Genomic DNA, 10540 nt, shown 5'->3' with positions numbered 1-10540 from the left:
AAAAAAAAAAAAAAACAAAAAAAAACAAAAAACCTTTTTTCTCAATAATGTTTTTTAAAAAAATAGCTGTTAGGCTTCCTAGACCTCCTTTTCTCCAAACTGAAAAGCTTCAGAGGTTATCGTTTGCCATACCATCTGTATGACAGTCACTTAACTTTCTGTCAATATTCTCTTCTGTAAAATGAAAGGAACAGCAGAAGCATCCTCATAGAGATATACCATCTCTATCTACTAAATGGGGACTAAACAGGATAACAAGGAGCTCTAAACAGTGCCTGGCATATGCTAGACATGCACTGTCCATTTACTGTGCCGTGTGTGTGTGTGTGTGTGTGTGTGTGTGTGTGTGTGTATGTGTGTGTGCAGGGTTGGAGCCCTCTTGTCCTTGTGCTGGCTCACCTTGGATCAAAGCCTCTGCCTGTGTCTGTGCATGAGATTCAACCCTCACTCCATGGTGGCCTTGCTGAATACATTAAGGTTCTGTGAAGACGAAAGCATATGGCAATATTAGAAGAGAGAGTGGAGAGGCTATGTGGGGGAAGGGCTGTCCCTTCTGGTTCTGTAGCTTTAGGTATGGAAACATTGTAACAAGTCTAAAAATCAGCTGGTGTACAGTAGATGGTGACGATGTGTTTTTAAGTCTAGGTCCATCACCCTATAAAAAGAGGAAAATCAGTTGTGACCCAAAATAGCAGAGAATAGCTCATTTAGACCTTATGAAGGTATAAGGCCAGGCATCAGCTTTCCAGCTGTGACAGCTGCAGAAATGTTTGGAATGGGACCATCTCAGAAATACCTCCTGACAAGGGACAATGATAAGAAAATGAACAGGGGAAGAGGAGGGTAGCAAGGAAGGCTGGTCTGAGCAGCCTGTGCTTTGTACTCCCACAGTGAACCAGGGCAGAGCCACTGAAAATTAGGTCAAGAAGACTGTTGGATAAGCTGGCCTTACGGGACTTTGTGTCTGATGTTGTGTAGTTGGAACATTATTGATAGGTCAAAAGTCATCTCACATTGTTAAACATGCAGTTCTCACTTGGGGTGTAGGGTTTCAGTGGCCTTGCCAAAGATGTTAGTGGTGACCCTAGAGTTGATAAGACTCCCAAGAGATAAGGAGACACACCAGTAAAGTGTGGGTGTTTTTGGTGCTAAGCAGGCACTCTACTCCTGAGCTACACCTCCGATCCACAAATTAAATGGAAAGGGAATGTTTTGAGACAGTGCCTGATGGTGTAGTCCTGGCCAACCTTGAACTACTGATCCCTCTTCGTCAGCTTCCTGAGTCCTGAGATTACAGATATGCATGAGCACACCTGACTACAAACATTCTTTTTTTTTTTTCTTTTTTTTCTTTTTTTTTTGGTATTTTGAGACAGGGTTTCTCTGTATAGCCCTGGCTGTCCTGGAACTCACTTTGTAGACCAGGCTGGCCTCCAACTCAGAAATTCGCCTGTGTCTGCCTCTGCCTCCTGAGTGCTGGGATTAAAGGCATGCACCACCACGCCCGGCGACTACAAACATTCTTAAGGAATTGATTTTCTATGTGGAAAGACTGAAAAACTTATATATTGATTGAATCACAGTTTAAATAACAATAGAACATATTAGGGAAAAAAATTTCCACTCCATTAAAAAAAAAAAGCAACAACAGGGCTGGAGAGAAGGCTCAGGGGTTAAGAGCACTGACTGCTCTTCTGAAGATCCTGAGTTCAAATCCTAGCAACCACATGGTGGCTCACAACCAACCATATGTAATGAGATCTGATGCTCTTTTCTTGGGTGTCTGAAGACAGCTACACTGTACTTACATATAATAATAAATAAATCTTTAAAAAGTAGACAAAAACAAAACTATCCCTCTAAACAGTCTGAAAGTTATCACAGCACTTCCTGCTGTATTCTCCTTGTCCCAGAAGTGCTAGATAACCAATTTAGAGCATTTAAAATATTAGAAAAGCAAAGATGAAAGCATTGTTCAGGCAGAAGAAATAGCTGTACGGAAAGACTATCCAAAACACTCCCATAGACTATAAGAGTCCAGTAATATGAGGATCAGGTTTCTATATACAAAAACCCATGCTCTTTTATACACACTTAACAACCCTTTTGCAAGTATAATGGGAAATATTCATTTCCCATTTTAGTAAAATAATAACTGTCTAGAAATAAAACTAACACATGGCACATAAGAACTACTGAAGGAGATCAGGGAGATGCTGCCGTGAGATGCTGAGTAAGACTTCCATGAATACGTGTGTCTGCTCAAAGAGAAGTGCTGAGATGCTCTGAACTGACTAACAACCATCAGAGGACCTCAAGGAAAAATACCACCAGCATTGAGAGAAAGAGGCGTGCGAACTCACATTCATATGGAACACAGAGATCAAGATAACTTAGAAAAGAAAGGTGGTAAGGCAGGGGTGGCATTGCCAAACAATCACTGTGCTTATGTGCCCATGGGGCGTGGGCCTGAGGAGAGGGTTCAGGGCCAGAGTTCGGAGCAGGCGTTGCACTTCCCACGTTGCACTTCCCAAGGATCTTAGATTCAGTTCCTGGCACCCACGTGGAGGTCCACAACCATTCATGACTCCGGTTGCAGTGGATCTGATGCCCTCTTCAGTCCTGTTTAAGCCCACACACAGCATGCAAGTTGTGCACAGACATGCAGGCATGGAAAATATGTATAGGCTTAAAATATAAATAATTTTAAAAGAATAAAATTAAATAAAAAATACACAGGCTACCTGTGTTTAAAAGCAGTGTGAAAGAACAATGCACAGTAGAGGAGAATTTCAAATCAACAAGGAGCAATTGGATTAGTTAGAACCGGGGACAACTGATTATAGATCCAGTGCATGCATTCCCCCTCTGTGTCGCTCTGTCTCTGTCTGTCTGTCTCTCTCTGTGTGTTTCTGTCTCTGTCTCTCTTTCTGTCTCTCTCTCTCTCTCTCTGTGTGTCTCTCTGTTTAAATTTAAAGTTGATCAAAGTTTTAACCAAAATTCCATGAAGAAAAAAGCCATAAATGAAAAAAACTGTTGTCAGGCAGTGGTGGCACACACCTTTAATCCCAGCACTTGGGAAGCAGAGGCAGGTGGATTTCTGAGTTCGAGGCCAGCCTGGTCTACAGAGTGAGTTCCAGGACAGCCAGGGCTACACAGAGAAACCCTGTCTCGAAAAACAAAAACAAAGAAGAAGAAGGAGGAGGAGAAAGAGGAGGAGGAGGAAGAGGAAGAGGAGGAAGAGGAGGGGGAGGAAGAGGAGAAGAAGAGGAAAACTGTCACACAGAAATGTTTAACTGTGTGCATTATTTACACACATCCTCTAGTCTACGGAATGATAAAGGGAAATGGGGAATGCCGTGGGCACCAGCAAGCACTCTCCCATGATTCTTGAGGTATTTTAGGCCAACCTTCCTCCCACTCAGGCACACATTACAAGGAAGGTGCAACAATAGTCAGGACTCCCTGTCTTATTGGGCTCAGTAAGGTGATATTAGAGGGAGCTCTACCCAGCTGGGACCCAGACAAAGCCCTTAGATCCGCACTGGTAGTGTCACTGTCCCTTCTCCATGTTCAGGGCAGCACAGGACCCTGTCACCTAGATGCTTGGGAAAGCACAACACATAGGGAAGAGATTGTAAGTATTTTAGCAAACAAGTAGCTTTTTTCAGGCAAGATTTCCACATTTCTGATTTGGTAGGAAGAAATCAACAGGGAGGTAATTGTTAACAACACCCCCACCCCCCACCCCACACACAAGACTGAGGATCAGTGAAACTGAGAAAATCTGGTTTGAACCGGCTCTTTCCAGTTCTGCAGTAGGTGTTTGCTGTCCTAGAGAGTTATCACAAAGAGCAGATGGCCCTCTGATAAACCCGACTGAGGAAAAGTGCAAATGCAAACCAACAAATAGCTGGCAGAGAAAAGATCGAAGAACTAAAGGAAAGCCAGGGGTGGAGGCCAGGGAGGGGTGAAGGTCAGCTGGAAAAACAATTCCTGCTTTCCACGGTCACAGCCGTGGCCTGACACCTTCTGCAAAATCACAACCAAGTTAGGCAACCTGTTTTGGCTGTACAGTCAGCTGCCCTGAAGACGGCACATAACTTTGTTTAATCAATAATGAAAATGAAAAAAACAATGAAAAAAGAGTTGTGGAAGAGCACACACATCAGCCTGACCTTGGTTTTTTTCTAGTGCCTTAGGGAGGTTAGGGAAAGCTAACTACAGAATCCTGGTCTGCACATTTTAGACCTGGCCTCTGTCACCTGGGTAGTGCAGAGAGATGAATACAGGAGCTTATGACAAGTGGCAGAGCAACACAATATTGTGTGGTTCAGTGACATTGACGTTGGGGACACTGTGTAGATCCCACTGCATGAGAATAAGACCACTACCACAAAGTCTGAGCCAAATCGGAATCAAGGTTGATTCTTAGTGGGGTATACCCAAGAGCTGGCCAACAATTTCTTCCTAAGTCAAGTTAAAGAGCACAGTCCTGAGTCCATTTCTTGGGCCCCTTTTAAGGAATAAAATCACAAGCACTTGAAAGCAGGCTTACAGAAGATCTCTAATGGGACCATAAGAAATTACAGAAAAATCTCAAAAAATGAAACAAAACAAACACACAAAGCCCACAATAGCCATGCAATTAAGGAGGGTGACTTGGGAGGGTGGGGGTGGGGGTAAGGGAAGGGTATGGGTGTTCTCAAAGGTCGTGGTTTGAAGTAGATCAGGCTCCAGGAAACAGCCTTATAAACAATAATTCAGCTCTTCTAGTGATTGGAAACTCACTTTTAACAATACAGCACGGGGCTGGTGAGATGGCTCAGTGGGTAAGAGCACCCGACTGCTCTTCCGGAGGTCCAGGGTTCAAATCCCAGCAACCACATGGTGGCTCACAACCATCCGCAACGAGATCTGGCGCCCTCTTCTGGAATGTCTGAAGACAGCTACAGTGTACTTACATATAATAAATAAATAAATCTTAAAAAAAAAAAAAAAACAATACAGCACAATGACTCCTGCCTTCAAGATGGAGTCAGGCAGTGTCCTTAACTGCTAGTTAATGGGGTGGGGTGGAGGGTATCAGGAGTGTCAGGCTGAGCAAGTGGGATGGACCAGGAGGAAGAAGGCCCAGGTCAGAGTAGACAAGAAAGCACTGAGGTAGAGGAAAGAGTTGGGACTCAAGATGAGCAATTAAAAAAAAAAAAAACCACAAGCACCTATAAAATGCAACATTACCACCTAAAGTATGGCTTAAAATGTAGGGACTATTTTGTATGTTGGTGACTTTGCTTGGCTGGTTCTGTGCATGTGTGTGCATGCACTTGCATGTAGTATAAGCATGTGTTCCTGTGGGTGTGTGGAAATGTCTGTATAAGGCAAAGATCAATGTCTGATGTCTTCCTCTACTGGAAAAAAGAGCCTCATCAATCAAAATGGCTGACCAATGAGTCCCAAGGATACATCTGTCTCCACACCTCACATGCACACTGCCACATCCCCACCCCAGCACTGGAAAATACTTTCCTTCCTTCCTTCCTTCCTTCTTCAGTTTCTTCTTTCTTTCTTCCTCCACCTCCTCCTCTTTCTCTTCCTTCTTCTTAGTTCTGAGGATCAACCCGTAAGGTATTATGCACTGCTACCTGGACAAACCCTGAGCTTTACAATGGAAGGTCTTTTTATTATTATTATTTTATCTATCTATCTATCTATCTATCTATCTATCTATTTATTTATTTGGCTTTTTCGAGACAGGGTTTCTCTGTTTAGCCCTGGCTGTCCCAGAACTCACTCTATAGACCAGGCTGGCCTTGTAAACCCAGAAATCCACCTGCCTCTGCCTCCCAAGTGCTGCGACTAAAGGTGTGTGCCACCACTGCCTGGCTTTTTTTTTTTTTTTAAGAAAAAAAAAAAAAAAGCAGTTATGTGAGACAGCCATTGGTGGGCCATAGGGGTAAGGGTGTGGTAAGGGCTGGTAGAGGAGTTGCTTAGCATCCCAAGCAGTCGCTCTGAAAGTTCTGGCCCCTGTCAAACCTCACCAGTGGAAATGGGGAGAAAGATGTGATCTGCATGGTGGACTCAGTTTTGTGTCTTTCAAAAGAGCAAGAGAGCCAGGCGTGGTGGTACACGCCTTTAATCCCAGTACTCTGGAGGCAGAGGCAGGCGGGTTTCTGAGTTCGAGGCCAGCCTGGTCAACAAAGTGAGTTCCAGGACAGCCAGGGCTATACAGAGAAACCCTGTCTCAAAAAGCCAAAGAGGATCACAGGGCCCCCAATGGAGGAGCTAGAGAAAGTACCCAAGGAGCTAAAGGGAACTGCAACCCCATAGGTGGAACATTATTATGAACTAACCAGTACCCCAGAGCTCTTGACTCTAGTTGCATTTGTATCAAAAGATGCCCTAGTCGGCCATCACTGGAAAGAGAGGCCCATTGGACTTGCCAACTTTATATGCCCCAGTACAGGGGAATGCCAGGGCCAAGGGGTGGGGGGCTGGGGGGGGGAGTGTATTTGGGACTTTTTGGATAGCATTGGAAATGTAATTGAGGAAAATATCTAATAAAAAAAAAAGAAAGAAAGAAAAGCCAAAGAGAGAGAGACAGAGACAGAAACAGAGAGAGAGAGAGAGAGAGCAAGAGAGGAGTCTGGCATCTTTTCTGGTTTCACTGTGACCACTGGCATCCAGCTTTACATCCAGAGGGACGAGCATGAAGAATATAAATGAGGTTTTCTAAGTGACTAGGAATGTCTGCTACAGAGGCGCTAAGGATTCCAAACCACCTCTGCCCCTTGGCTCTGCCACCTCCAGCCAGGTGCCTTGGACAAGCAAAGGCCCTAGCTTTGACAAGCTGCTCATCTCTCAGTCTTAGGAATAAGAACTGCATCCCTGGGCTGGTGAGGTGGCTCAGCGGTTAAGAGCACTGACTGTTCTTCCAAAGGTCTTGCATTCAAATCCCAGCAACCACATGGTGGCTCACAACCATCTGTAATGAAATCTGACATCCTCTTCTGGTATGTGTAAAGATAGCTACAGTGTACTTACATATAATAATAAATAAGCCGGGCGTGGTGGCACACGCCTTTAGTACCAGCACTCGGGAGGCAGAGGCAGGTGGATTTCTGAGTTCGAGGCCAGCCTGGTCTACAAAGTGAGTTCCAGGACAGCCAGTGCTATACAGAGAAACCCTGTCTCAAAAAAACAAAACAACAACAAAAAATAATAAAAATAATAAATAAAATCTAAAAAAAAAAAAAAAAACTACATCCCTCATGGCCACAGGGAGGGTTCCACAGTGTAAACCAGTATGGAACCTTATTTTATATAGGCACAGCTATTTATGACATCTTCCCAGATCCAATGTCCAGATCTAAAGCAATTTGGGCTCTTAGAGACCCCGCTGTCTTAAGAGACCCCACTGTGCCTTATGAAGTACAAGATCATTTTCAGATCTGAGCATAAGATTTTTTGAATGAATAAATGATTAGTTTTTTCTTTTTTGTTTGTTTGTTTATTTGTTTTGTTTTTCACTTTTTTTCTTTTGCTCAGAAAGATTTATTTAGATCATGACTGCAAAGAGGACGGCTTGAGAAATACATCTATCCATCCATGTGCTCTGTTACTAGCAACAGAACTCATTACAACTAGTTTAAGCCAGAAAAGGATTCATTAACTTCATTTGGAAGCACATGGCTGCTGATACTGCGTGTTGTCCCCTTTTTAAACACTGGACATGAGTTCACGCCCACAGACCGTGTCCTCCTCAGCTCCCACCTGACCAGGGTCCTCCACTCCACTTCAGCCCATGGTTTGCTTCTCAGTTGGTCTTAAATTTGTGCCTCTCGTTCCTAAGTCAAAGACCCAACACTTCCCAGATGTTAGGAAATCTGGGAAACTGTATTTGGGGTCTTCGGAAGGTCGCACTTCCAAAACTATCCCAAAACACAAAAATCTGACAGAGAGACATCATGACCACATGGAGATTCAGAAATCAAATATTTAGGCTAAAGCCAGCTGTGAGACACATAGCAGTAGTTCTAGCTCTTAGGAGGTAGAAGCCAGAGGATCAGAAATTCATCTATACAAGGAGTTTGAGGCCAGCCTGGGATACATGAAGTCTTATCCCACCCACCAAAGAAGTTCAAGCAAGAAATGGTGGTACATTGCTGCCATCTCAGCATTCTGGAAACTGAGTCAGTAAACTCACAAAGATCAGGCTAGCTTGGGTTTCAGGTGAGATGAAACTATCTCAAATGTGTCATTCCAATGAACTAAAAATACCTATATGATATTATTATATTAGTCTCTAATAATTTATGAGATACATCACATTTAATATATAGTTAAAGTTACAAGATGAGATACAATTTAGAGCTAATGGCTATAGTTTTGTTTTTGTTTTTGTTTTTTTGTAGCCAGGAGAAAAATCCATTAAACTTCTCAGGCATGTTAGGAACTATAGGATCTGATTTAAAGGAGTATTAACATTCAGTTTTTGGACCTGCTCAATTTGTTTTTTTAGATTTTCTTTCAGATTAAATACCAAAATAGATATATTGCATTTAAAAGTCCAGAGGGGCTCTTCTGCTGGTTTAACTCCATTAATACTGATGTGAGGAAACAGAGGCTCAGGAAGGTTTTGGAGGGCTTACTCTGTGTTGGAAGGGCCTGGTCATTCATTGTTTTCCAGAATCCTTTCCCAAGCCTCCCCAACACAGCCTGTCAGGCAGGATGCTGGCTCCAGTGGGCCCAAGCCTTACTCCCTTCAATGTCTACCTAGAAAGGCTGCTTTGGCTTGCTATGCTGTCTCCTCAGACCTGACAAAGGAGTAAAATAAAACCAGTGCCACAGAGACCATAAAGTAAAATTCTGCCTCTTTTTTTTCTGTGTGTGTAGAAAAGCTCACAGGGACAAACAGGAAGTTTGGCCTCCCACAATGCCCCATGAACACCAGCTCATGACCTAGAGGCACACTGCCTCTCAGCAATGGTCCCCGGGGACCAAAACTGATCATAACAGACCCTTGAGAGACTCTCAGAGCAGGCCCAGATCATGGAAGTCATTAAACTCAGTTACCAGGGTCCCAAAATCAGGGCCCAGCCTCCTCCCTAAACCCCATGTTGGCCCCACCCTGGAGGTCAAGATTTCAAACTGTAAGATGGGGTTTTGGTAGCCGGGCGTGGTGGCGCACGCCTTTAATCCCAGCACTCGGGAGGCAGAGGCAGGCGGATTTCTGAGTTCGAGGCCAACCTGGTCTACAAAGTGAGTTCCAGGACAGCCAGGACTATACAGAGAAACCCTGTCTCGAAAAAACCAAAAAAAAAAAAAGATGGGGTTTTGGTACATAGGCATCCAGACCACAGTGGAAGATGACTGGATTTCTAACCTACACACAGACCTCCTCTGGGGTGAAGTTAGACAGAGCAGATGGGTCAGCACGTCCCAGGGGGACCACTGGCCTGAGTTTTAAGGGATGAACAAGAAAGCCAGACAAGATTCTGGTTCTACGTGGAAGAAGTCCAGAGCAGCACAGTTTTGGCTTCTCTCCCAACATTGTAGAGTCTCAAGTGAGCACATGGCTCCTATTGTAATCCAACTTTGGTGACATTTTAAAAGCAGAGTGATGTCTCTAGCTCTCTGTCACACCCTGCGGTGTGAAGGCAGGCATGGGAAACTCAACACAGAAAGCAAGACTAGAGTCTTCATCTTATATCAGAAGGAAATAACACTGGCTGGGTAAAGCCACTAGATGGATATTTAACCTCTCTGGAGCTTTTCCAGAACATAATGGTCAGTGTTGGGACAAAGGGAAGGGGAAGGGCAAGGGGAAGAGGAAAGGGGAAGAGGACAGGATGTCCTCAAAGGAGAAAGAGGAAAGAAGTGGCCAGGCATGGGAGAGGTGCCCTTAAGCCTTGCTGAGTGAGAGACCTGCCTAATTTCATTTGAATCGTTCAGCAAGTATTATTGGCAGTCAGGTGTGGGCTGTATTTTCATGTAATAATTATTATTTGTGTATATCTAGAGAATGATGCCATGGTATATTAATAACCAATAAATAGAAAATAATCACAAAAGTAAATGTATTAAAGATTCCACACCGTGGGTTCTGTACATTAATATCTTACTTAGTGGGTAAACCAGTTTCTTCTCTCGTCTACATCTGGAAGCTTCCTTAAGTAAGTGTAAACAGAGATGTGTGTGTGTGTGAGAGAGAGAGAGAGAGAGAGAGAGAGAGAGAGAGAGAGAGAGCACCCAAACCCAGCCAAGAGCAGTTCCACTAGTATAAATATTCCTCCAAAGATATGTATAAGAATGTTTATGGCCGGGCAGTTGTGGTGCATGCCTTTAATCCCAGCACTTCGGAGGCAGAAGCAGGCAGATCTCTTGAGTTTGAGTTCAGCCTGGTCTATGGAGTGAGTTCCAGGACAGCCAGGGCTACACAGAGAAACCCTGTCTCGAAAAACCCAATTATATATATATACATACATATATGGTGGCCAAGGGTGGTAGTACATGCCTTTAATCCCAACACTCAAGAGGC

The sequence above is a fragment of the Mus caroli genome, chromosome 13 (genome assembly GCF_900094665.2).
Source record: "Mus caroli chromosome 13, CAROLI_EIJ_v1.1, whole genome shotgun sequence".
Taxonomy (NCBI): domain Eukaryota; kingdom Metazoa; phylum Chordata; class Mammalia; order Rodentia; family Muridae; genus Mus; species Mus caroli.
This window is presented reverse-complemented; position numbering follows the sequence as displayed.